The sequence below is a fragment of the Ovis aries genome, chromosome 11 (genome assembly GCF_016772045.2).
Source record: "Ovis aries strain OAR_USU_Benz2616 breed Rambouillet chromosome 11, ARS-UI_Ramb_v3.0, whole genome shotgun sequence".
Taxonomy (NCBI): Eukaryota; Metazoa; Chordata; class Mammalia; order Artiodactyla; family Bovidae; genus Ovis; species Ovis aries.
Genome location: NC_056064.1, coordinates 28,570,528 through 28,598,447, shown reverse-complemented (window position 1 = coordinate 28,598,447; position 27,920 = coordinate 28,570,528). Strand labels below are relative to the sequence as shown.

General features: G+C 42.5%; 1 protein-coding gene and 1 long non-coding RNA gene across 7 annotated transcripts in view; one reads left to right on the top strand and one right to left on the bottom strand.

Annotated features, from left to right (window-relative positions):
* The window catches only part of STX8 (syntaxin 8), a 197,844-nt gene that overhangs the window by 81,621 nt on the left and 88,303 nt on the right, over positions 1 to 27,920 (top strand). The window lies entirely within an intron of this gene.
* LOC114116874 (uncharacterized) lies at positions 16,466 to 26,372 on the bottom strand. The gene is made up of 5 exons (XR_003590699.2): positions 26,096 to 26,372; positions 25,111 to 25,242; positions 22,565 to 22,643; positions 18,196 to 18,441; positions 16,466 to 17,486 (listed from the first exon to the last, which is right to left on the bottom strand). It is a non-coding gene; the product is annotated as an uncharacterized LOC114116874 (long non-coding RNA).

The window sequence follows — 27,920 nt, the reverse complement described above, 5'->3', positions numbered from 1 at the left end:
CTTTATCCATTCATCTGTTGATGGGCATTTAGGGTGCTTCCATGTCTTGGCTATTGTAAATAGTGCTGCTGTGAACACAGGATTTGTTTCTTCATTCGCCAGTTTGAAGGATATTGGGTTGGTTTGGCAGCTTTGAATCAAGCCACTGCAAATATTTGCGTTTAGGTTTTTCTGTGAATAACTGTTTCTGCTTCTCTTGGTTAAACACCCAGGAGTAGGATTTCTGGTTTTTACAGTAAGCGTATGTTTAGTTTTCAAAGAAACTGACAAGTTGTTTTCCAAAATGACTGAATTTGCATTTCCACTCACAGTGTATGAGAATTTCCGTTGCACCAAATTCTTGCCAGCACTTGATATTGTCACTTTATAAAAAATTTTAATCACTTTTAATCTCTCTTTAAAAGTTGCTTTTGGTTTTGTTAATACTTTTTATAACGTAGAGTGCTTACTCTTACCCTTCAAAGGCAAAGTCTGTTTTTCTCTAAAGAGTGAAAGTTTTGTGTTAAGGTCATTTAAAACAGTCATTTCTCATGACTGTCTTTATGGTGTTTGTGGCCTACAAAGTCACTGTGAACACTGAATGGTAGTTATGGAACCATTGCTCCTGTGGGAAATACCAGGTAGGGTTCCCAGGAGACTCTGGTCTTGACATTTGTGTCAGCTGATCAGTGTGTAATCTTAAGTGTGTTTCTGTTTAAAGACACATCATTTAATATGTTTCGTAGATTCATTAACATTGAACTCACGGTCAACAGCTCGAACAAAGCCGATCTAATAGATGCATTTTCTCCATAAGGCACATCACAGCTTGGGGGCCATTCCAAACAAGCAAAATCACCAACAGAAAGTGCAAAAAATGTGGAGAACATGGCCATAGGGAGACCAGGATGCACTTGTTTGAGGCATGACCGCTGAAACTAGAAGGCAGACTGTCATCTTGTCTCACCTCACCTGGGGACATGTCCATCTCCTGATTCAGATGTTTCATGCTGTGCGTGTCCAGGAATGACTGGCGATGTGCTCTGCACATTGTTTTGGCAGGGTTACAAGTAAATTTTAGCAAGTGGGCAGATTTACCTATATTTTTCTATCAGGCTTCGCTGATAGTTCACTTGGCAAAGAATCCACCTGCAAGACAGGAGACCCTGGTTCGATTCTTGGGTCGGGAAGATCCCCCGGAGAAGGGATAGGCTACCCACTGCAGTATTCTTGGGCTTCCCTTGTGGCTCAGCTGGTAAAGAACCCACCTGCAATGTGGGAGACCTGGGTTCGATCCTTGGGTTGGGAAGATCCCCTGGAGAATGGAAAGGCTACCCACTCCAGTTTTTGGCCTGGAAAATTCCATGGACTGTATAGTCCATGAAGTTGCAAAGAGTTGGACACTACTGAGCGACTGTCACTTTTCTACTCTAAAAAGTGCTGAAACTTAGTTTAAATAACGATTTGTAGCGATTTGGTTCTGTGCCAAACACAATTAAATGCTGCTTTAATAATTAACTCGCCAAACCAGGACCAGGCAGCATGAAGACTGCTTTAAAAACACCTCAAGACCTTCCTAAGATTTCTACCCCCATCGTGAAGACATACTCCTGATTTATGTTAGGTTCTGTACACTGTTCAGACATACTAAGCACCCACTTCATTCCCGAAAAGTAATATAAACTGTTCAACTCTGAATTTTATCATAGGAATAGCTATAGGGTATGTGTTTAAATTCACAGAGACAGGTTAATGCGCTTACCAAACCCCCATTGCCTAGAAGTAATTATAAGTTTTCTAGATTGACTGCCAATATGATATAGGTCCCAAAGAAATCACCCCCTTCTTTACTGAGACAGAACAATAAATTGGTTTTCCTGAATACAGTGGGTAAAGAATCCAAGTTCCTGACCTTGAATATTTCACTGGTTGTGTTCTGTGCAGTAGGGAACAATCAGGATGACATTTGCTGAAATGTTTGAGATTTATAACATAATAGCTTGAGCATATGTGCCAAAAAATAAAAATCTTAAAGCCCATCCAATCAAGATTAATTACCTATTAAAATGCTAACAAATAGTACGGTACAGGTGGTGTAATAAGCTGTCTCTCTTCATATATTGTTACAAAACAAACTATTTGGCGGTGACATGAGACATCATGTATCTTCTATCTCACTCTCAGTGGGAAAACGGGGGAAAAATGGCTATTCGGTCATTCTCGGTGTGGATTTTGGCATTTCGTTAGGAAGTCCTATCACAAACCTTCTCCCTGAAAAGCATGTGCAGCACTCTGGAAACTGCTAAATTTCCTGGCTTTGTACTCCTGCCAAAAAGCTGTTGCTTCTTCCCATCATTAGCTACTACATATTTATTCCTCTCTATCTTTACGGAGAGTAAACCCATGCAACACTCCCATGAAAAGGAAAACAGTAATGTGCTTCTCTCCTCTCGCTCGCTTTGCAGAAATTAATCCCATGGGCTAAATGTCTTCTTTATATTCAGCTTGAATTTAACAGTTTCAGTGGTGGACCAAGTGCTAATAGCCTAAACAGTACAGTTGTGATGTGGTTTCTTGACGGAGCTGGTTTTCAAAATTGGTGGGGAAATTGCTGATGGAACTGTGTCAGTGACCTTCTATTAGGAATAATGGTGTTGCTAAGCTGGCTCCCAGTGAATAGTCAGTCAGCAAATATTCTGTAAGGATCCGTGACATGCCAGGCGTGCTTCTAGGCTTCAGCAAGACTCTGGTGAACAAGATAGTCCCTACCAGTGTAATGTCCTTGTGCAGATGGTCTTGGGTTAAAATGTCTGTTATTGGAGGGTGATGGAAAACAAGCGCAGGACACAATGGTTGAAATATTAAGGTACCCAAAGTGTCATCATGATTTGAAAAGTATTAATAGTAGGTGGGAAGGTGTTACAGCTTTTACTCTTTTGATGTGGAGCCATTCTTTTAAAATGTATTTATTTTTTTTTTTTTTCCAATAATTTTTTTAATTTTTATCCTGCGTCAGACATAGACTGGCGATTCAATTCACATGATAGTATACATGTTAGAATGTCATTCTCCCAAATCATCCCACCTCCATATATGTGTTAGTATACTGTATTGGTGTTTCTTTCTGGCTTACTTCACTCTGTATAATCGGCTCCAGTTTCATCCATCTCATCAGAACTGATTCAAATGAATTCTTTTAACATTGGGGTACATGTGTCTCTTTCAATTCTGGTTTCTTAAAGGAATCTCCACTGTTCTCCATAGTGGCTGTACTAGTTTTGCATTCCCACCAACAGTGTGGTTTTGACCCTCCACCCCATCCATGAAGAATCCCAGTGCTGTCCTTTTTCTGAGACCCTCACTAGGAAGGGTGTAACAAGCAATACTTCTTCATTTGTTTCTGCAGAACAAACTCTTTAGCAGTGACATGAAGTATCGTGTCTCTTCTTTCTCACTCGCAGTGGGAAAAGGAGAGAGGAAAAAAAAAAACTTCCTCGATCATTTTCTCTTTGTGGACTTTGGCATCTCGTTGGAAAGTACCAGTAGGTATTTAGTTGTTATGTTGCTTTGGAAAGCCTGAGCCGCCTTCCAAGTCACAAAGCAAACCCTGGTCCCTCCCAGTTCTCCAAGCCCAGGTCAGAAAGGTGGGAGACTTGTATTTTTCCAGGCAGGGAGTTCTTAAATAATACACTTGCAACCTGCGTAGCATCCTCGTGTGCTCCGTGGTCAGCTTCTCTGTCCTAAGAGCCTCACATCAATCTGATGCTGATGGTCAGCAGAGCAGCAAAGAGCCAATGTTTTTGTGAAGCCACAGCAGAATGCCTTGCGTCCAGCTGGTGATCAATCTGTGCTGGCCGGCAACGTGTTTGCCTCTACAAATGAGCTGGACCCCTCTGCCACATAGCTCTGCCAACTTTTGAAAGAAAGAGTCTGTTTCCATTCTCTCTGGAGGGGGAAAGACAAAAAGTCTGTCTCCCTTGACACAACCAGCTATTGAAAACTCCATGCAGATGTCCACAGCCGGTATCCTAAGGAAATCGTTTTGTGAGGTCAGGAAGTTGCCCTAGAAAGAATATGGATGGGTTCACACACACCAATGCAAGAAGTATCTTTGTTTTCCTTTCGTCAAGATGATGTGCGCATGGTACCTGTCACACCATCTCTGGAGAATTCTCACTTCAGTATTTAAAGATCCTAGGGTTTACGATTTTAATTAACTTCCCCAGGCTCCAGGTGAAGACAGCATTGTGCTAATGCTATGAAAATTGCTACGAAACTTTTAACTGAGGTTTTTTATTATTACTAATTAAAGTGGACTGACTGGGTCTAGGCTGGAAATAATTGCATGGAATCTGTGCTAATCGAAACATACAATGTGTGTTAGTAGTTATGAACTTTTGAAAACTTCAAGTTCAAAGAGTCAGACACGACTGAGCACCCACACACGCATTCTTCAAGTTCACTGTATAGTGATACAGAAAAGCTGTATATCATTTGGGGAGGGAGTTACGCACGTGAGTGTGCGTGCTGAGTCACTTCAGTCGTGTCCGACTCTTTGGGACCCTGTGGACTGTAGCCTGTCAGGCTCCTCTGTCCGGGGGTTTCTCCAGGCATGGAGTGGGTTGCCATGCCCTCCAGGGGATCTTCCTGACCCAAGGATCAAACCCACATCTCTTACGTCTTCTGCATACTATTGTTCTTTCTTGACTGTGATCATGTTAGCCCACTGCATTAACAGATCCTTTGGTCATTAGTGCAAAAGTATAAAGAAGGAATGGGATTTGTGCATGCATATAGGGTAGGTGGGGTGTCTCATCTCTCAACAGAGAGTAGGGCTCTCCAGACCCCTCGAGGAGCTCGTGAAAATAAGGTAGATGAGGGACTTAGCTGATGGTCCAGTGGTTAAGATTCTGCACTTCCAATGCAGGGGGCTCTGACTCGATCCCTGGTTGGGGAACTAAGATTTCACATGCCACATGGCACAGCCAAAAAGGAAAAAAAAAAAAAGAGGTAGATGGGATAAAAGGAAGGGAACTCTGGAAAGAGTAGAGATCCCTTTGGCTTCAAATTGATGCTCAGCTGGGCCATTCTCCTTGAGGCATTGCAGGGATTTCCAGTTCAGTCAGCAGTTGTTCTAGGTGCACTTAGTGGTGCCTTCCAGTAGCACATTCCACGTGAAACCGAAGCAGACGGTACCACATTGCTGGATTTCAAGTTCCTTTCAGGTAGAGACTGTGTGTGACCATCTTTGTGCTCTCTGCATACCCCCAGGTAGGTGCCCAGTAAGATACTTGATGAATGAGCGAATCAATCTTTAGTTCTGTTTTGGCGAAGAGTAGAGAATCCAAGACCCTATAGCTGCTTTCAGTAGTTGATTTAACTATCTGAATGTGAATATTCCCAACTCATAAGAAGAATCTCATGGAGCAACTCAGGTTGGGAAGCCACTAGATTGTGAAGGTAACTCTGAACTCTCCTTCCAGAGGTCCCTTCTCTCTGTCTCCTTCTTAGTGAGATTTTCCACAGTTCTGGACATGGGCTAGTTTTTGTCACCAGCATATGTAACCTCCAGCTTTCCCTTACCCATTCTGACCAAGGTTTGAAAACTCTCATGTGGAGTGGAACTTAATAACAGAACACCTTTTATTTATCATGTGTTTTTTTTATTTTTTCACAAACACTTAGGGACACCTTAGTGAGAATTTTTCTTTCGTGGTACTGTATGGCAGTACATTCCATCTCCAGACCTCCCTCTCAACCCATCAGGAAGGAATATCGGCAGTGCTTTCCTGATAAAATTACAGAATTTATGTGGAAGAAAGTACAGTAGTGATAGGAACCATCAATTATTTATTATAGCATGGAGAGGATATAGTCATTGAAGATAAAAGCACATCTTGCAGACCGATAAAAAGCTTTTATCCTCCCTGTTGTATATTGCTAAGTTAAAATATTGTGTTAAGCGTTGGCCTGCATTAAAATGAATACCGTATTAGACTCAAAAGAAAGCACCGTCTTGCTCTACTTTGGATTGTTGAAAAATCATTCATTGTGTTGATTGTTGTGCATGTCACATTAAGGAATTGAAATGCATTACCTAGAGTTGCAGAATTGGCAACTAATGTCTTGCAAAGCATCAGGGCATAGAGCAGAGTTCAGCAGATGGAGGCCCACTGCCTGTTTTTGCGCAGTACACGAGCTAAGAGTATAGTGAGAAGTGAAAATGTTAGTTGCTCAGTCGTATCCGACTCTTTGCAACCCCACAGACCATAGCCTGCCAGACTCCTCTGTCCATGAAATTCTCCAGACAAGAATACTGGAGTGGGTTGCCAGTCCCTTTTCCAGAGGGTCTTCCTGACCCAGGGATTAAACCAGTCTCCTGCATTGCAGGAGGATTCTTTACCGTCTGAGCCACCAGGGAAGCCCCTTAACAGTGTAGGTCTTTATATTATTTAATATTTTCAAATGGTCATAAAGACCCAAAAGTAGAATGCTATTTCATGACATGAACATTATACGAAATTCAATGTCTATAAAGTCCTTTTTATTTTGAATATAGCCATGCTTGTTTGTGGTTGCTTTTGTGCTGTTAACAGCAGAATTGAGTGGTTCCGACAGAGACGTGTAAAGCCTGCAGAGCCTAAATTATTTACCATCTGCCCCATTGCAGATCATGTTGACTAACCCCTGGGCTAAGGCAGCAGGTACTCAACCTGAACATGCATGTGAATTACCTAGGAATCCTGTTAAAATTCAGATTCCCAGTCCGGGGGTCTGGGGTGGGGCCTGAGAAACTGCATCTCTGACAAGCTTCCAGAGATGCCAAAACTACCAGTTCCTGGATCACACTTTGATGTGCAAGGGCCCAGGTATTTAAGGGTGGAAGAAGTGAATTGTAAAGGAGGCATTGTCAACTTTTAAAAATGGAATCAGACTTGTTTTTAGTCTACCCCGGATTCCAGAGCCAGGACCCGAGGGCACCAGCTGTGGTTTATACATTAGGAAGCACTGTCTGATGACAGAAGGGAATCAGAATCAGTGCAGTGGTTGCAGGTGAAAAGAAAGCTGGGACATTAGAGAGAAAATTCCTGGGCTGGGCAAGTAGCCAGGCTTTCCCCAAAGTGGTAACTCAGAGCTCTTCTAGCTGAGTTTCTTTGATTGACAGCGAAAAGGTTTAGAGAGAATATGAAATCGGGAAGCCGGAACTGATTTCTCCTCAATACAAGGCCGAGGTCTAACAGGCATGGCATTAATTGGCTTAATCTTTCTTAAGGGGTACAAGAGCTACTTTACCTGTGTAACAGGTGTAACCAACTATTGAGGTCTCGTGTAAACTCATGGAGAGTAGTTGTTGAGCTGTGATTTTTATAACTTGTACTTAATATTTACAAGCCAGCCCTGATGTGCGCTGAAAAGGCTGAGTTGTCAGACTCATACAGTTTTATTTGTTCGTTAATGAAGCAATTAAAGGGTAATCCCCTCCCTCTTACTCTCCCCGTGGGGCCCCTTTCTCCCCACACCCCTTCCTTGCAATCTTAAATACCTTATGCATGAATCCAGGCTTGCAATTGAATCTCCCAGCTGCAAGTCATTTGAGGCCCTGACGAGTGAATCCTCTTGTTAATGGCTCCTCTAAAGAAGTACTTTAAAAAAAAAGAAAAAAAGGAAAGAAACTAGCCATTTTGAGCCAGCCGATCAATGTTGGCGTCTGTAGCGCATTTAGACTGATGAGTGAGTCATGGAGTCCGTAAGCAACCTGATATGTAGCTATTGAGGAATACCTTCAAAACCATAAAACTCATTAGGTTAATAGTACAGCTATCTGCACAAAATTCAGTGCAGAGCCGTCGTAGTGGCCTCATTGTATTCTTCAACCTCGAACACTTTTCACGGGCCTTTACAGACATGATTTATGCTGCCTAATACCCCGGGGAGGTTAAGTATTTTCATATTTATTGCACAGAGGAGCGTTCTGTGTTTGCTCGCCTGTCCTAAAATCGGTTTGGCTGGAAGAGGACCCAAGAATTCTGACCTCAGCTCTATATCCAAACCAGGAGTCAGCGCTTGAAAAATGTGAATCAATATCTTGCCCAGAGAGTGCGTTTCATTTCTGCTAACCTGGGGGAGGAACAGCTGGTGGGGGGAAGCAGCGTCCATACAATGCTGGCTTTTTCTTTCGCAAATCCACCCGTATGTACCCTCACATCCCAGAGCTCGACCACGGTGACACAGGCCAAACATCTTTCTGCTCTGAGACTTTTCAGACAGTTCTTCATCATCCACCGTATTGTGTACATCACTGTCATAATTGTTATCCTGACAATTAAAACCTGCATAGCACAGAGAGTCTAGATTCTGTTCTAAGCAGGCTGATGCTCTTACCCTCAACAGATGTGTGTGTGTGTGTGTGTGTGTGGATGTTTTTCAAAATCAATCATTTTCAGTGCTGACTCCCTCTTCTTGTTACACACGTGTGTACCAGGTCTCTTTCCACTTTTACAACCAAACAGTTATCTTGGCCTTGTCTTCCATTCTTGTTAACCTTTCATGCAGTCCTTGGGTTTATTGTAGCGGTCTCTTTTTTGGCAAATCAGAGGCAGATACGTTTTAAGAGACACATTTTGGGACCCATGCATGTCGTTCTGTGCAGTTAACTGGATGGATGATAATCCCATTTGGCTCTGGTGTTCTCCCAGGACCAGTGGCTCAGTTCCCACAGTTAATTCCTAATGAGTTCCATTGCTGCAGAATCTCTATTTTTCCTCCACTCCGTGTACCACTGCCTCATAAATCTTTTAAAGGTACTATTTTTGTTGCATGACTTCAATACACAGAAAACTTCATTTTCTTACTATCTGATGGATGACATTAAAATTTCTTAGGTCCGTATTTAAGGCCCGTTTTAATCCAAGCCTAATTTTCTTCAACTGTGTGTGTCTTCTGTTTCCATAAGTGTCTCTCACATACCTGTTGGTGTTCTTGGGTGCTCTTTAGGCAGTGCGTAGGAAGCATTATGTTCTTAATCAACTTGGGGAGACAGTGTGTTCTCACAATGCCAGTAAATAAGGATAGAAGGGAGCATATAATTAAGAACATACGTATTCTTAAAGATAACCATCACTTGAGTCCTGGCCTCTTCAGTGCCCTATCTTTGGTTCTGTTACTCTGCATGCTTTCGTTGAGCTCTTCTCTATTCTGATTGGTTAAATCTGTACCCAAATCCACTCTTGTACCTTCTGCCTTGCAGAGGCACCAAGCTTGTTTCAGTCTCTCTTTCCCTGCAATCCTAGTCCCACATTTCCAACTTCACCCAGAGTCTTCACCAAAGAAGGTGCTTCTGATGCAGTATGTCTGCAGTACAATCCGTCTTCCTCCCCCACAAACCTCTTCCACTCCTTCCATTCTGTCTTGGTTATTGGTGTCACCATCCAGTGTATCTTCAGGGTTAGACATCTGCAGCCAGTCACTAAATTCAGTCAGTTTCTCCTCTGAAACTGGCCCTAATACCTTTCCTTCCCACCTCTACCATCTCTGCTTTCCTCTGAGGCTCATCTTCTCCCTTTTGAGAAGATAAGGGCAGCCCAGCAGGTTTTCCTGCCCCCTAGTCTTTCTGTGTTCCAGTCCACTTCCCCCTGCTGCCGAATTAGCTTCTTAAAAGCTAATGTAAGCGTATTATTTTCCTGCTAAAAAAATCTCTAGTGGTTCCTTGTCACATTTAGGATAAAATAGCCACTTTGAGAGGCTGGCAAACTACAGCCCATCCCATGCCCCGGGCAGCCTCCCCTGTGGACGCCCGCAGTGGCCGCAGCGGTCCACGCCACACCTCTGCCCTCTCACACGTTGTGCCCTCCGCCCGTGGTGTGGGGCCTGCCTTTCTTAGCTAAAGGACACGGTCCTAGTACAGACGTCATCTTCTTCGTAAAACTCGGCCCCGTTGGCAGTTTTCTTTGGGCCCCGGCAATGACTCCCTGTACTGACTAAAATACTCACCGTTCTGGATTTTCCCCCATTTTATTTGTATTTTATTTTTTAAATATCCGTTCCTTCATTCAGCTAGCTAGCTGTGCCAGGTCTTACTTGCGGCACGCAGTCTTCAGTCCTCATTGCAATATGCCAGATCTTTTAGCTGCAGCTTCTCTAAATGCAGCATGTGGTATCTAGTTCCCTGACCAGGAATGGAACTGGGGTCCTGCACTGGGAGTGCACAGTCTCAGCCGCTTGACCACCGTGGAATCCCCAAGTATTCACTGTCTTGGGTTTTCCCCTTCATTTGCAGAGATGAAGCCTTGGGTTAAATGATTTGGTTGAGACTTTGTAGCTAACACTGGTTGTACCGCTTCATCCCCACCAGGCTTGTACAGCAATTCCAGCTGCCTCAGATCCTTGCCAACACTCAGTATCTGCAGTTGTAGCCATTCTGGTGGGTGTCTGGTGGTACCTCATTGTGGCTTTCATTTGCATTTCCCCCATGACACAAAAGATGTTGAGCATCTTTTGTGTGGTGGTTTGTTTTTGTTTTTTTTTCTGGCTATTCGCATGTCTTCTGTGAAGTGGCTGTCAAGTTTTTTGCTGTTTTCAGTTGAATTGTTTGCCTTCTTATTGAGTTGGGTATTCTAAATGTATATTTAAGTATTCTAAATAAGTCTTTCATAAGGTTAAAAGCAAAAAAAAAAAAAAACCTCAAAATTGTGTAGCTAATATGCAAAGGAGTCATGCCTTGAACCCAGATTGGTCCTGAGTCCAAGCTTATGCCTTGTTTTCTAGTGTCAAAATGCTAGTGTCAAGGGAAAAACCTCACAAGTTCTGAGACCCCCCACGAGGATAGTGGCTCTGTGATTGTAAAGCCTTGGGAGCTGGTGAAGGAAGCCCGTGGTTTTGTAAAGGACTAGCACTCTTTCTGTCTCTCTCTCTCTTTTTTTTTTTTACAAGTGGTTTCCCTGACTGCATCCATATCTGTGTGGCCCGAATATTGTTTGACTCCCAAAGTAAAATTGTTGATCCAGAGTGAACGAGTTCCATGTTTCTCCTCCTCCCTCTCAAGAGTATTCCAGGGAGGCAAATGTTTAAAACCGCACCTGAGCTATAAACAATTTATTCTGAAGGTAACAGTGTTAGTATTGCAGTATGTAAACTTTTAGCTAATAAAAATCAAAGTAGTCTCATTTGGAAAGTACACAGAAGGTTAGAGGGAAAGCTTGTAAATGTTTTCAAAGACTCTGTATTTAATTCTATCACCAGCTAGCAAAATAAATAGTCCAGCTGCTCGCTCTGAATCGGACACGTGTTGGAAATGAAATGTTAATAGTTTAAATGCATCCGTCATTAGAAATCAAAAGGAACGCGAAGTACACTTTCTAGTTTATGAGAAACAAGGTGAAAGTTCCCAAAGCACATTTGTGGTAACTGGGTTTAAAATTGCTTCCTCATTTTGTATTTTAGTGGCTAATACTTACCATGGCGTAGGTGTGACTGTGGGGGCATTGCCCCCTCATCCTGTCCCCGCCATTTTGATGCAGAGGTTTGGAAATAAATGGAGAATGGAAATCAGGAGATGTTAAATTCCAGTTTTCCTCGTGTGTTCGAGCTGTTTGCCGTAGGTTGCAAGCTGTGTGCCAGACTCTTCTGAGGAATGGAAGGTTACTCTCAACAATGTGCTCAGATTGACCTGAAATATTTAGCCAACACATCTGCTTGCAAGCACTGGCCTTGTGTGAGAAGGTTATACTGGAATTAATTACCCCCGTTCAGTACTCTGACATGTTTTCTCCACATCTCGTTTTACCATCATAAAACTTATAAAAATCAATTGGAACTTCTTTATTTTTCCTTGAACTTAAAAAAAAAAAATTCTTTTGGTGAAAAAAGTGATCTAAAGCAATATTTCCTTGCTTGCCCCAGATGTTCAAGAAAAGCATTAAAATTTGAATTTTGTTTCTTCAAAGCTTTGTTTTTAACTTAAAATTAGGATGGGGTTGTATGCCTCTCATCCATTATAGCTGTGGCACCTTTAACATGTTTGATGTTATTGTTAGAAAACCAGGAGAGTGAGTCGAGGGGCAGGCTATGTGCTGAGGTGCTCACAACCTTACAGAACTCTTGGGGAAACTCGGTGTTAGCTTAGGAACTTTCCAGCTACAGAGTGGGGAAGGCAGGGGGGATGCTGGGAAATTCCTGCGGCACTCCTGGCTCGAACACTGTGGTGGTCATGCCAGCACGCTTGCCATTAGTATTGCTGTTCACCTGTTCACTCTTAACTTGGCCTTAACAGTTTTCTCAGTAAAACTGAGAGGAAAGCTGCCTTCAAGGTGTTGCAGTTTCTGTTTGAGGTGATGAAAAAGTTTTAGAAGTAGATAGTGGTGAAAGTTTTCTCACATTGTGAAATACAGTTATTGCCACCAAATTGTAACCCTAAAAAATGGTTAAATGTGGCAAATTTTATGTTATCCATGTTTTGCCAGTTTAAGAAAATGAACAGTGGGATATAGCAAAACCCACTGAATTGTACCTTTTAAAAAGATAAATTTACAGTTTATAAATTATATCTCAGTGGGGCTGTTAAAAAACAAAAATCTGTGTATCAAGAGTAGAATGTTTTGGTTAATTGAATATTTGAGGTAAATAAGGACTGGTACATTGAAACTCACAAGTGAAAAGTAATTTCGCAGGATGTAGAGTGTGAACGCGAGGGAATTGCCTGGCAGTCCAGTGGTTAAGACTCCACACTTGTACTGCAGGGCACATAGGTTCAACCCCTTGTTGGGGAACTAAGATCCCGCAAACCTCTTGGCACAGCCGGAAAAAAAAAAGAATATGAATTTGAAAAACACTTTTGTGCCTCAATGGGTTGTATATTCTTTTAGTTATCTAAATTATCTATCTTTAGAAATATGTTCTTTAGAACATTTTTTTTGTTTGTTTTCCTTTGGTTTTTTTTCTGTGTCTTTAGAAATATACTCTACTGTCAACAGAGCATCAAGTTAGAACTGTGATGTCCAATGCAGTGGCCACTGGCCACATGTGACCATTGAGCACTTTGTATGTGACTAGTCTTAACTGAGATGTGCTATGTGAGCAAAAATAACACTGAATTTTGAAGTTTGGATACAAAGAAGGCACAGTATCTTGTGAATAGTTTTTACATTGATTACATTGAAATTACAATTGTTTTTTACATATCGCTATGTAAAATGTACTATTAAGTATATTTCTGTTTCTTTTTACTTTTTTATTGTGGCTGCCTTTTTTTTTTTTTTTTTTTTTTTGATGTGAATTGCCTTTGGGGCTTATTATATTTTGATGGGACAGGTTGGTCTGGAAATCAGGCCCATTGCCCAGGGATTCACATGCTTTGAGATGAAGACTCACTTCTGATGACCAAGTAGAAGGCAGAAACATTCCCTGAATTGGCATGGACGTGGAGGGAATTTACCTCCCAAAGAATGGCGTCCCCCTCTTCTCCTATGCAGAGGGTTCCGGAAATGGCCAACCTAAGAAAGGTCCTTCCCCAACCAGGAGGAGCGCTCTGGGGGTCGGTGCATCCCTGGCCCTAGGGGTACAGCTGCTCTGCTCCACCACATGGATCCATAACACAGGTTTGCTCAGTTGAAGAGGGGAGGAGCGAGGTCAGTCCACCCTGGAGGACGGATGGGTTCAGAGGCAGGTTTTCTTTGGCCAGAGGAGCAGGAATTGCAGGAGTAGAATCACAGCCAGACAAGGTTTGGAGCCCTCACAGGCTGCGGGCGCCTCTCGAGTCAATTGTCAGAAAATAATGAGCACCTGCACTCACGACCCCCTCCCTCAGGAAGGGCACCTCCCGAGCCTTGAAGGGCTCTGAGCTCCTGGCAGGGGTACCCCCTGGCTCCAGGCTTCACTGTGTCCTCAAGCCAGCCTCAGCACTCTGTTGTCCTGCATGGGTTCAACATCCCCGAGGCAGCCGCTGCCATGGCCGAGCTGCTCCCATGGGCTGGCCGGCTCATCTCTCCAGGCGTTCATCCTCCTTCTTGGTTGTGCTCTGGTTACAAAGTGACATAGGTTTCAGAGGGTCTGCCGCATGGTTCCCACCATCTATCCTGTTGTTGTTATTATTTTTTAATTTTCCATTTCTTACCCAACATTTTTTATTTCTCAGATTTCTACATATGGTGTTTGTTTTCCTTGCCAAAGAGCTTACGAGTAAATATTTATTTGGTTGTGCTGGGTGTTAGTTGCATCCTGCAGGGTCTTTTGTGGCAGCACATGGACTCTCTAGCTGTGGCACATGGGCTCAGTAGTTGTAGCGCTCAGACCCAGTTGTTCCAAGGCATGCAGGATCTTAGTTCCCTGACCAGGGATCGAACCCAAGTTCCCTGCATTGCACTGGACCACTGGGGAAGCACTGAACCACCAGGGAAGTCCCACCCCTGTCATTTTTAGAGGGTGATTTTGTAGGATGCAAGGTTTTTCAGGAACGTGCCTATCAACATTTTAGCAGAAATACACACATGGACTTTGTCCTGCTTCTTTGGTGGGCAAGTCTTATACCAGGTGACCACTGCTGCCACACTGGGAAGGTTTGTTCCTGGCATTTCAAGTAGACGCAGATCAAGACCATTGTACCTGGCGATCAAGTATGGCGGGATTAGTACTGTTCCTCTTGAGATGTGGTGAACGTGTAAGCCTGTGGGCTGCCTGGGAACAGGTCTGCCTTAGCTGCATTATCTCTGTGGGCGTCCTTGACTTCTGTGCAACCAATCTGCTAATATACTTTGGGAATTCATTCACTCTGCAAGTTGATGAATGCCTGCAAGCCTCTAGAAAACAACCCTCACCTTCCGCCACCAGTGAGAGAGGAGAAAACAGGACACTGGAACTTAAGGAAGCTGAAGGGAATTGTGAACGTCACAGACATTAGAAGGCAATTAGTGATAAAAAAGGAATTTCAGACTGCCTTCCCAGCTCCTCACATCAAGACATCACTTACATTGCATTATTTTGTTTTCTCAGGTCGCAACTTCTGAAAATCTTCAGAGAATAGATATCTTCCTCCCCAGGTCTTTACTAGCATAGGAGAAATCTTTTGGAATGTCAAAATTCAGAATATGAGGTGCTTCCGGCATTTTATCAACTTAAATGACAGCTTGTCTGCATTCTGCTCAGGGTGGATTTCAGTGGCTGACTGATCCTACTTGAGGGTGGTAACAAGTATCACAGGATGAAGCCTGAGACCTTGAAGCTGTATTTCAGGGGTGTGTGTGTGTGTGTGTGCGCGCGCGCTCGTGCGCGCTCGTGCCTGCCTGTCCCTTCTCCAGGGGATGTTCCCAACCCAGGGATCAAACCCAGGTCTCCCATATTGCAAGCAGATTCTTTACCAGCTGAGCCACAAGGAAAGCCCAAGAGGGAGGGGCAGAGATTTGAGACTGACTTGTCCAGAGATGTGCAGGCCCTTGGGGGTGTGTATGAGCCTTCCTGCAGGGGCTGACCTCTATCACCAGGTGATGCTGGGGATCTGGGCTGATGGTATCAGCACACCATCTCAGGGAGTCTTCCGGGCTTAGTAGAGCTCGCGAAGCTGTACCATTTACCTGTCACTTAACCAGAAGGAACAATGAAATCCTGCACTGCAATTATTTTTGCAAGTATTACTGAAAGTAACAGCTTAATAAATTTAAAAGTTTGATCATAATGGATGGTAATGACGTTTTGAAAAATGGTTTACTTTTCGCTGTGAAAACCTTTAGGTGGTAATGTTTGGCTGGCAGCTATTATCATTATTAAATGCAGTTATTAAGTGTAGAGTCCCCTCCCCTCCCCGCCCCATTTCAGGTGCACATCTTTGTTTTCATGACAGGTGGAGGAATCATGGCATTTATCATACAGATATTAATAGTGTTCATAATTTAAAAATACAATGCATCTATGAAATATGGTTAATTAGGCTATTGAAAAGAAAGAACCCAGATGGGGGAGTGTGTGATAAATTAAGTTTGGAGATTTTGTAAAAGGTTGAATGCCAACTCCCTAAGAGATATTGTTTTCCTCTGCACAACTTGGGATGATAGAGCATTTCAGACAGAAAGCTGGCTGATTAGAAAGAACATATTGACAAGAGGCCAGATTCGCTCATTACTTATACATGGGATTTGAAAAATAGACTTTCTCCCAGTCTAGTCTTCAGAGTTCCTTAGAAACGATGGCCTCCATCCCACCCCATAGAAATCCGGCTCATCCATCAGTATCAAGCCCAGATGCTGCCTCATCCATGGATCCCTTCCTGCGCTTTCCACCCTGAGATGATCTTCATCCTTTACACCCAATGGCACTTTGTCCCTCTCTCCTGTCCTAGAGTATGCTTTGTGTTGGGTCATTTACAGTTGTTTCTGAATTTGTTTTCTCTGCTGAATCTCCTCATCTTCTTAAGGGAAGAGGACTATCACATCTTTGCATCTTTAGAAAGAGATACAAAGTGCCTTGTGCAGACTCAGCAGATAGAAAGATACTGTTATCCAGGTGGAGTTGGTTCCTGATTTTATTTGTAACTTTGTAGAAGATACACCGCAAGTATCTGTGGAGCCCTAGTGAGCTGTCCAGAATGCTTCTGTGAGCAAGCTGGTGCTGGCATTAGGACTTGATCCGTGATCAGCCAGGCCTGACCCAGAGGGAGAAGGAATTTCATTGTGAGAGGGGAAAGGAGCCTCTAGCTGTGAGCCAAGAGAAGGCTGGCCCCTCAGCTCGAGGCCTTTAATAGGAGGCACCGGGCACAGAGATCCTGGGAGGCAGGGGGAGTGCAGTGTTGGTCTCCGTGTGCAGTATTGGCATCTGTAGTAGGTTAATGGTTGGCAGGGAGCTTCAGCATCAAGTTATGAGGACCTGACTGAGGGGAGCAGACTGGCTGGGAAACCAAGCACAGCCCCCATTTTGCAAAGATCCAGAACAAAGCACAAGCTAAAATCCCCCAGAATAAGCATGGCACAGGCTCCCAGCACCAGGGCACAGGCAGCCAAGACATGGCAGATGCAAAAATGCCCCGCCGCTGAGCTCCTCTGCTCATTGTTCTCTTGTCTAGGCTCAGGCCTGGCACCCAGTTATCTTCAGCAAGTAGAGGGCTACCCAGCCCAGGAGCCCAGGAGGCATGGCTGTAGGGATGGGAAGAATACAGGCTTGGTGCACTTCCTTCACAGCTGTGGTAGGTGGCGGTTTTATGCGGTCAGCACATCTGGAAAATGTTTAGGGCGCTTCAGTGTTCAGAGATAAACCCTGCCAGCCCACCTGTCAGGGCTGAGCTGTGTGCGGAAGCCCAGGTCACTGCTGTCCCAAGCTCGGTGGCCATAGATGATTTGTAGTGGTCCTGTGTCCGATGTGCACGGTATGCTTTTCAATAACAATCAGTGGAAAACTTGGATCAAAACTCATCCGTGACTGACACAGACCGCATCTGCAAAGATCGTCTCTTGCAGCATCTAGCTTCCTGGGATATAAAAACCCAACCTGTAGTAAGGGTGTTTTTTCTTTTTTCTTTGGAGTGTCACGGACTTGTAAAGGAAGAAAAAAAGGGACATTTCATTAAAAAAAAAAAAAAAAGTTTATCATGTTGTAAAGTAGTATTTTGTTTTGATTTTTTAGAAAAATTTCCTGTTTAAAGCATCATATTCATTTGATTGCTCTTTCATTATTATATGTACATACTGATTTATAAAGAATAAAAATGATATAAATAAGTGGACCTTAGTTGCCTCATTTAGTTAACATCTTTTGACAGTGATGGTAAATGTAAGTAAAAGGTTGGAAATTTCACACAGTACAGAAAGGTGTACTATGGTAACTGAGAGTTTCCTGTGATTCTCAGCAGTGTTATACAGAGGTATATACATATACATGTGTGTATATATATATAAAACCTATAAATAAGGGTGTGTGTGCGTGTTTGTGTGTGACACAGATTCCCACCGGCTCTCTCTTTTACTTGTGGTAAGGTACATGTTTGCCACTCTCTCAATTTGTCCTCCCCTCTTCTCCCCTGGAGCCAGAGGTATTGTTTTTTTGGGGGCGGGGTGGGGGGAACATGTCATGTAGGTTGCCTAAAAATAAAATGCATTTAAACTAAAAAATAGGAGGGGGTGCTCAGCATACTGTAATTCTTTGCTTTTTAACCTAATCAAACCCAGAGGTCTTATCCTAGCGGCATGGACACATTTTTGATTCTTCTGAGGGGGTGTGTAGTATAACATAATATGGGCTCACCATGATCGCGCGAGTCCTCTAACGATAGACATTTTGTTTCCAGCATTTTTCTGTTCTGTACAGCCCTGCAGTGACCATGAACAAGCTGATTCTCCAGATCACTTCTTCTGAAGGTCAGGGCATGTGTAATCCAGGGGCTGGCAAGTTTTTTTTCTGTTAAAGAGCCAGGTCACGTTTTCAGCTTTGCAGCAGGCCGCCCAGTCTCTTGTAACTACTTGCCTCTGCAGTTGTAGTGCACCAGCAGCTCTAGTTGGAGAAACAGATTATAGTGTGTGCAGTGGAGTACTACCCAGCCATAAAAAGGAGCAGGGTTAGAAACTAGAAAAGCTAGAGATGAAATCCACCTTATTAGTAAAGTTTCCGTTTTTCCTTTCTCCATTCTGATGAATCATCCTGTGAGCCCCAGTTTGTAGATTTTTGGCTTCAGTTACAGTCCTGGCTTAAATTTCTCCCTCTTTTCCAACAGAAATGGAACCCAGGGAGAAGGCGATGTGATTATATATATTGTTTTAACATTGATTATCCAGGACCATGTAATGTAGGAATTTTCTGATGTGCAATTTGGAAACAGCTGAACCGCTTCTGAGAAGTGCACAAACCAAGTTAGCTTGAGACCTTTGTGATTAATAAGATAGAACTATTTCTCTTAAAGCAAAGCCAGGGATTAAGGCTTTCTTAGGGTTAAGAGAACATTCGTCTTGCGACCAGGGATTTCAGTGTCTTTCTACCGGAACAAATGCTTTTTTTCAGATCTAGACACAGTATGAAAAATAAGACCCTTTGCAAGGTGCTTGGGAAAGTTCTAAGTGGTTCCCAAGTGGGGAGGCCTTTGTTCTGGAGGAACAAGCCTGACTTGAGGGGTGAATTGGAGGGGCGCTGGGCCCATCATTCACGGCTGGAGTAGGTCAGAGAGAAAAGTTCACATCTGGGTGTTACTGACCACCAAGCCCTTTCTCGTGGTCCTTTCAGAAGTGATATATTATCAAGCTTACCAAGAGCACAGACCTCTAGTGTAGATTTATTGGGGGAAAATACCCCTTGTCCACATGATAAAGTTATATATTTATTTTCTTTGAAACTCGGGGTAGGTAACATGTAAGGACTTTGTGCTAGTTATTTGAAGAAATATGCTAGCAAGTAATACTAGCTAAAGTGTTTAAACTTGCCCATCACACAGTACCTGGCATATAGTTTGTCAGTTGCCTGGATGAATGAGAGACTTAGCATTTTTCCAAGGTCGGTGGCTATCGTTGTATGTGAATGTGTGAAGGTGGTATGGTTTTTGCTTTGTAGCTGTTTGTTAAACTGTCCATGTAAGTCGGTGGCTTTTTTCTCTTTGTATGTGGCCTTTCACGATAAAAATGTTTTTAAACATTGTAGGAGAAAATGTAAATGAAGTAAATACTATACATAGGGTTTGTTTCTTTTCAAGGTTTCTGGGTAATATGCTTCAGTTTGCCTTGTCAAGATGAAGCATAAACATGAGAGTGTTTGCTTGTCAACACGTGGAATTTGGTAATTAATTTATATTTAGAAAACCTTTTCCAATTCTGAACATTTTAGGGAACAGGGTTTCCAAGTGCATCTCACTAACAACCAGGAACAGCTGCTATGCTGTTTTCAGATGGCTTTGCTGTGACATCTGTGAAAACAGACAACTTCAGTAACTGAGTGCACCTCAGTCACATGGCGTGGAACAGCGTTCGATGCTGTAAGGGGGCCAGAGCGCCCCTGGAGTCGGACAGTATGCCCACCTGTACAAAAATACACTTGACTTCCACCTGAATTCTAAATGGACCTGTATTACATCACCAGTGGCTCAGTGGTAAAGAATTCGCCTACCAAGGCAGGAGATGTGGGTTCAGTCCCTGGGTTGGGAAGATCCCCTGGAGAAGGAAATGGCAACAGCCACAGTCTTCTTGCCTGGGAAACCCCATGGACAGAGGAGCCTAGTGGGCTCCAGGCTTAAGAGTCAGACACGACTTAGTGACTAAGCAACAACACAAGGGTTGAAAGTTGCATTTTAACAAGAAGTGTAAACTGTTGACACAGTACTTCATTTTGATTGGTACCTGCTTTACATTGGAGAATAAAAAGATGATTCCTTATCAATAAATCTGATTTGGAATGGGCATTTACAAATCTGGAATAAACAATGATGGCTTACCTGGCAGCGTTGTTATGACCATTATTAGTCAAAATACAAAGGAAGTTCAGAGTCTATGCCCTTCATGCAAACGTGAAACAGAACTGAGGGTATTTGGGTGGGATGGGTTTGGGGAGGCAGGCGGGGAGCAGCACCTTTGCACCAACCATTTGGTTCTGCTCTCTTGCCAAAGTGTTTTCTGGATTTCTTTCACTCCCTCCCCCAACCCCAATCCTTCTGGGTCTGCATTTCACAGGAAAAGACAAGATCAATCTTTTAAAAATCAGCCAGTTAATTAAGGGAAATCATGGGACAGTTTCTTGTTTCGTAGCTGTTCAGATTAAATGTGGCAAAGGGGATTCTCTTTGACTCTTGTAAAACTCTTCTTAGTTTTTCCTAATAAAAAGCATTTGCTGGAGAGAAACCACGGACCCGGTTTTCCTTCCCTCAGTGCTTCCAATTAGGGATCTATTATCTCATTCCAGATAATTGGAAAAGGATATTCAAAATACTGCTCCGTGTAAATATGGCTTTTGCCTGCATTCTATTACTTAGGAGTTCCGAACACATCTGGAGCGAGGGTGGCCCCAAGGGCATTGAAGTGCGCTGTTTGGGTTGGCAGGGTGACATTAAAGTATATGCCAATTTGTAATGGCTTTTGGAAGCAGGCAGTTTTAAACTCTCCCTGAACTATTCCCCTGAGAAATTATTCAATTAAGTACAACTAAAATTAATGTTTAGCATTTTTTGTTTAAATAAAAGAGGCAGCTATAAAGGGAAATCTGTGGTTCATGCTTGTGGATTTTTTTTTCGCTCTCAAATCCAGTGCTTGAGAAATAAGTTAGTGGCCTGGAATTGGTGCATTTCCTAGAAGAGACCTAGGTTGCTGGGTCCTCTTTACCACTTTCACTCTGAACACGTCTCCATAGCTGCCTGGGCAGGTTTAGACACCTGGATGATTATTCAGTTTCCACATGTCCAGCACCAGCTGGGGAACCATGGGGAACGCAGAGCCAGAAGGACTCCTCCGTCTGTCTTCCTTAGTGCTTCCCAGGCTTGAAATAGGCAGAAGTGATCACCTGAGGGTCTTGTTGAAATGCAGATTTTGATTCATTAGTTGTGAGGTGGGACCGGAACTTCTGCAGGTCTGTTAAGTTCCCAGGAAATGATGCTCTGGCTGCTGGCCTGAGGGCCACACTTGGAGTAGCCAGGTTCTGCGTAGTAGTGGGGTGTACTTTGGGGGTTTGGTACCTAGACTTGGCTTGATTTCTAATTGGTGGCTATCTACTGGACTGGTTCATCCCTTCCTTGTGTTGAATGCTAATTTATAGTCAGAACTACCAGATAGAAAAAGATTGAAGCGTCCTTGTAGTGGCCACTACATACCCTCCTGATTGTCCCACCTGGTGTGCTGTCTCCTCCGCTCAGTGTGGTATCCACTAGGAATTCCTCACTCGACAATCTGTCCTTTGTTTTTTTCTCATTCTCTTTTTTACCTAAAAGTATCCTTCTGTCAGTCTATCCTTTGTTTTTTCTATCTCAAAAAATCTCTCTGTTGAGTACAATTCTGATCATGTCACTTGCTTGCGAAAACCCTCCAGGGGTGGTTCTTTGCCTAAGCAGTGTTTCCAAGACCTTCTGAAATTTTGTCGTATTTATCTGTAGTGTTTCTTATTTAAAGTTTGTCTTTGGACTAAATTTTTTAAATTTGATTTTTTATTTTTACCAAAGTAATAAATTTTGATTAAAAAATCAGAATTAAAAAAATGAAAATTAGAAGGCTTAGGAGAAGCAAATCTTTTCCCCAGCAGTCCTCCTCTCCTCAAAGTTTTATCAGCCAGAGGCATTGCTTCTAATTGTCTTAGTGATTTGAGTGTCAATCTCTGTAGTACAATATCTATATTTCAAAGTAATTCGCTCCTGTTTCTTTATGTTTTCAATCTTAGTCCCTGTCGACTTCCTCCTAAGGAAGATGTTAATTTAACCCACAGCAACCCCGTACATACACACTTCCCCTCTTCCCCGTTGCTCACACATTTTCATTAAATCAGTGTTGATGGAATCGTGACTACATAAATGTTCATGACCGAGCCACCCATGGTGGGAACCAGAATTAGACATTATTTGATTACATCCTTTTCCTCTAAAGTCACTAACTGCCTCTTTGTTTGTTTGTTTGTTTACTTAGCTGTCTTTCCTGATGCTTTTTCATCTTCCCCTCACCTCCGCCGCTGACAGAATCGTGAAGTTCCTTTCAATATGGACAAACTCTGTCGGTGGCTGTCTTCGTCTGTCCCAGCTACTGTAACAGGAATCAGAACTGTTATTGCTGTCCTAATTTCTGAAAACTTTCTTATTTTCTGAAAGTTTCTATTCTGCCTTGGTATAGTTTTATAGATGCATGGCCTGCTAACTCTCTAAGGAGGTGTGTGTGTGCTTGTTTCATTTGCTCCAAGAATAAAATAGAATGCAGAGTCTATCAACATATTGTATAAAATTGGGACGTTTTCCATTTTCAGCAGTTCTGTAATTGATGGGACTTGCCCACCCCCAATTTTTAGTTGTTCTGTGCTTCATAAAGGACTTTGTACTTGGATTTCTTTTCTGTACTTGGAGAGTTTAAACATACATATAAAATAAAACACAAAGTTTATTTAAAATGCGTGTATAATCAGATAGCAAAGATACATGGGCGAACTGTGGCTCCAGGTGACCTGTCTGTAGGTCCCTGCCTAGAACCTTTACCCCCCGCTTTTTAAAAATGGAGACACACGCTTCAGATAGATCCAGAGTGTGAAAACTGGCTGGAATAAAGGGAGGTAACTTTTTTGCACAGGAGGAATGTTCCCTTCTAAAGGGGAAATGTGTTTCTTCAAGTTATTTGTTTCTTTTAAAACAAGAGTATGTGGTTAACTTCAGGTTTCTGACTGATAGGTGTCATGGCACCAGATCTCTCAGACTTTATGTCTTAACCCACTCTCTGGGCTTCATCAGATATCTTCTATGAGAAAGGGACATGCAGAGAAATCAAGGTGATGTTCCTCTGGAATGGGAAAAATGCAGACTATGTTTAGTCTGGAGGTAGACATAGACCTGAAATTTGAGACATAGGAGGCATGAGCTACCAAGCAAAGCTTTTGAATTGAAATGCAGAGACCCGTCTCCGAGTCCTACTGCTTATTCATAAGGTAGCTTAGACAAGTTGCATAATCTGTTGTGGGCCTGTTTGGACATCTGTAAAATACTCTGTTTCCCTATCTTCCAGGATTGTCAGGAGAATTGGATGAGATAATACATGATTACAGTACATTAAAACTGTATTACCGTCATCATAAGTATTTTTAGAACTCTTCATTTGTAGGAAATCAGACTGAAACAGGAATGGAAGCCCTAACTTAGAAGTAATGCCACTTTATGGATTTCATAAAAAGCTTGTCTCTTTTTGTTGAGCTCTCAGAGCAAGAACCAAAGAATGACGTTTAAGACTTTCTCCATCTCTCCCATTTTCTTTTTGGACTTATCTGCTTTGTTCTTACCATGTTCTAAAAACTTCAACATGCTCTGAATAGTCAGCAGCTGGGGCAGATACGGAAGCACAAGGCTGTGATCCTATTAGCAGTATTGAGTCTAAGAGGAAAAGGAACTGCTCAGGCAGGCAGATCCTACTGGGTTTGAGACGTAGGCTCTTTCTCAAAGGGAGCAAAAGTCTAATGGGTTGGGTCTAGATATTTCATGAGAGACTGTCTAGATGCTTAAGTGACAGAACGGAGCTAGGTAAAAAATGTCCACGATTCCCTGTAATCACTTGTAAGAGGGGAAATGTTGGCAGTGACCTTGGCTCACTGTTGGAGGTTACATTCTCAACCAAAGTTGTGACATTAGATGATCATGATTATGACCAACATACAGCATCACAACAAGTAAGAACGGTACATTTTTATAACAGTTACAAAATAAGATTTCATAGTTTAATAGCATTTAAATAATTCCACCGACTACGCAAGAAGCCGTATGTTACTACAAGATATATACACAGCATAAAGAAACACTCAACTGGATCATGGATTTGGCTCAAGGAACTCACATATTCATTGTACTAAGTAATAAACGTTTACTTAACAATAGTTTAGAAGACATTTATAGGAAAAACTTGAATGATCTCATCTTCAAAGAAAGCAAAACAAAACAGTCTTGGAACTTTTGCTCTGCTGTCCCCTTTTCCTTTCTGAATGTTAGGAAAAAGTCCCTGAAACGGGTAGATTACAAGTAAGGGATGCTGCTTCCTACATTTACAGTACAGCTAGATGCTCATATCACAGTCTGCTTTCCTTCCTGGAATCTCCAGCCTCCTACATGATTCTTTTTCTTTTTTTTTTTTTAGTTTACATTCATTAAGGTTCACTGTTCATTTATTTGGCTGTGCCAGATCTTACTTGCAGCATGCGGCATCTTTAGTTACAGCAAGTGAGATCTATTTTGAGTGGCATCATGCGAGCTCTTAGTTGCAGCATGTGGGATCGAGTTCCCTGTCCAGATATTGAACTCAAGCCCCCTGCATTGGGAGCCACTGGACCACCAGGGAAGTTCACTCTTTGTGCCGTAAAGTTCTGTGCGTCTCGACAAATGCATGATGTCGCATATCCATCATTACATATCATACAGAATTTTGTACTCCCTAAAAATCCTCTACGCTTTTCCTATTCATACTTCTCCTCTTCTTCCCGAACTCCTGGCCAACATGGATCATTATATTCTGTTTATAGTTTTACCTTTTCCAGGATGTCATGTAATTGGATTCATACAGTCTGTAGCCTTTTTATTCAAGGTGCACAAAAACGTGTTGATTATTTTGAAATCATTTAGTCAGAGCTGAGCCACGTTGTCACCAGGATTCCAGTTTTCTGAAATAATAGAAAGTGTATTCTTATTGTCATTTTATTTGCTATAGCAAAGATTCTGATACGGCTTAACTTTTTCTTTTTAAAGTACTTTTTTTTTCTTGAAGGGCTAGGAAAATGGGTGAGGTCTATATTTTTAGCCCTATTATAGAGTTGTTTAATGTCTAACTTAAGATGTTATGCTTTTAGCATCGTGTCTTCAAATTAGGACTGATAGCATCTTCTTGGAGCTCTGTGGTTGTGTGTGTGTGTGTGTTTTTTTTTTTTAGTGACTTAAAATTTCATGTTTCTCTACTATTGTTAATATTTAAAAATTAAAAGAATTTTCTGGGATTATCAGGATGACTAATGTATTGTTTTGCCATGCGATTCTAGCTCACGTTTGTGATTGTCTTAGAAGTCCTTGGCTGGTGGGAAAAAGACAGTATACTTAATATGTCATGATATATTTGCTTCCAAGAAAAGGCCAAAGGCTGTCACTGTGCTGTGTCTAAAGGATGTCTCCACCGCTGGAATAAAGAACAGCAGGACAACCCCAAAGGACCTATACTTTAGTCTGTATCATCTTCACATTTCAAGCAGTAATTTACTACTCACAAAACAAGCTTCCTCTGTCAGCATGAAATTAATGGTCGTTAAAATAGAATTTTAGTTTTCTATTTTTAATATGAATTTATATTTTTGGAGCTACGGAATAAAGAGCTATAAACATAAAGAATATATCCCATCGTTGATGTTTATAGTTAAATAATTTAAATAGAATAAACATATTAATACTGTGGGGTATAGAAGAAGTTTCTAAATTTTCTAACAAACTAGATACAACTCAAAATTAGAAAACAGTGACTTACAGTACCTGGCCAGTTTTCAGTAAATATTAGGAGCTGTCATTTTGGTTTCAGGTAATAGGAACTTTCAGATAATAGTGACAGACTAGTGTCTTCTGGCTGCCTTCTCTCGCCCACGCTTGGGCTGCACTCGGTCCTGCAAATCAGGGAAATTGCCCCCTTTCTTCCCTTCCCTGCTGCACCCAAAGTGCCGCTCGGCACAGCGCGCAGCAGTGGACCGTGCCAGCCCACAGACCCGGGAGCTGCCGCCCTCTTTCCTGAAGCGCTGCCGTGGGGGACTGCGCTCTCCTCGGGGCGTTGTTCTGGTTTTGTTTTTGTTCTTCCCTCCTCCTTTGCTTTCAGTTTCTGTTCCTCTTGCTCTTTAAACACTGATGTTCTCTAATATTGTCCCTCCTTTACCTAGCCTTCTCTTCTTGTTCGTTGTGTCTTGTTTAATTTGAATTTTTCAGGTAACATTACAGAAAAACCATGTATGCTTGGGTAGTGCTGTACTTTTAACACATGGATAGATGAGTCTAACCGCTGCCACACGCAGGGGACCCAGAGCGGCTCCATCATCCGCTGGTCCCCTCCCCCGTCCCTCAGCCTTGGTGGTGACCAGCTGCTCTGTTCTCCGTCAGCATAGTTTTATCTTTTGGAGACTTTCATATAAATGGAATCATACATATGAACTTCTGTAGTATTCCACCGTGCTGTTGAGCCCATCCAATGAGTTTTTCTAATTTGATTTCTTGTATTTTTCAGCTTCACAGTTCACATTTGGCTCTTTTCTGATTTCTGGTGTTTAAAAAAAATATATATATATATATATATATATATTTTTTTTTTTTGGCGAAATCATATCTTCATGTGATTCAAGAGTGTTCACCTTTACTCGTTAGGTCATTTTTATTTTAACTGCTTTAAAGTTTTTGTCAGATAATTCCAGTGGCTGTGTTATCTCAGCATTGCATCTGTGGGCTGTGTTTTCTCGTGCATCTTGAGATTTTCCGGTACTTCGCAGGCTGAGTGATTTTGGATTTGATCTTGGACATTTTGATTACTATATGATGAGACTCTGGTTCTTGTTTAAAAGGAAAATTTATTATTTACTTGGCTATTATTTCTTCCTTTCCTGTATCTTTGCCCCTCTTATTTTTTTCTTCCACGTTTTGCCCTCTTTAATCTTTTCCTGTGACTCCTGGGAGATTATTCCAGTTTGTTTTCCAACTGAATCTTTCATTTAGATTACAGTCTGCCTAACTGCTTCACTGTGGTTTTTAATTTGACAAGTGTGTCTCTACCTGGAGCCCTGTTTATAGTAACTTAGGTCAGTCCCTCATTGTGGCTCTCTGTTGTGTTGCATTGATTTAGTGTCTTTTTGAATCTTGTTTTGTAAAAAGAGAAACCTCAAGAAACCGATGTCTCTTTTTCTGGAAAGAATTCTCTTTTCTAGCGCAGAAGGGGTGAGGGGAGGGGAGAGGGTGCTCCTTCTGTATTCACACCCGTTGGCTGTTGGCTCCTCTGCACGCACGGGTCAGTGTCTTTTGTTAGAAGTCGGGAGGGGTCCTAATCTTGGCATAGGTCTCTGTCACACATGTTACAGCCCAGTCGAGGGAAGACTGAAAGGTCATTGGGTTGATGGTGGGGAGGAAGATGGAAGGGAGCCTGTGCCTCCTGCCCAGCCTGGCCCACCTGTCCCTGCTTAAGATGCGAGCAGGTACAGCCAGGGAGCTTTCTCCTAGGCCTCCAAGGCCGAGTTTTCCCCAGAGGCTCCACGTGGGTGCGCAGTAACTCCCCGCCCTGGGGCGCCATGGCCGATGTGTTACTTTTCCTTTGCTGTGTCACAGGTTG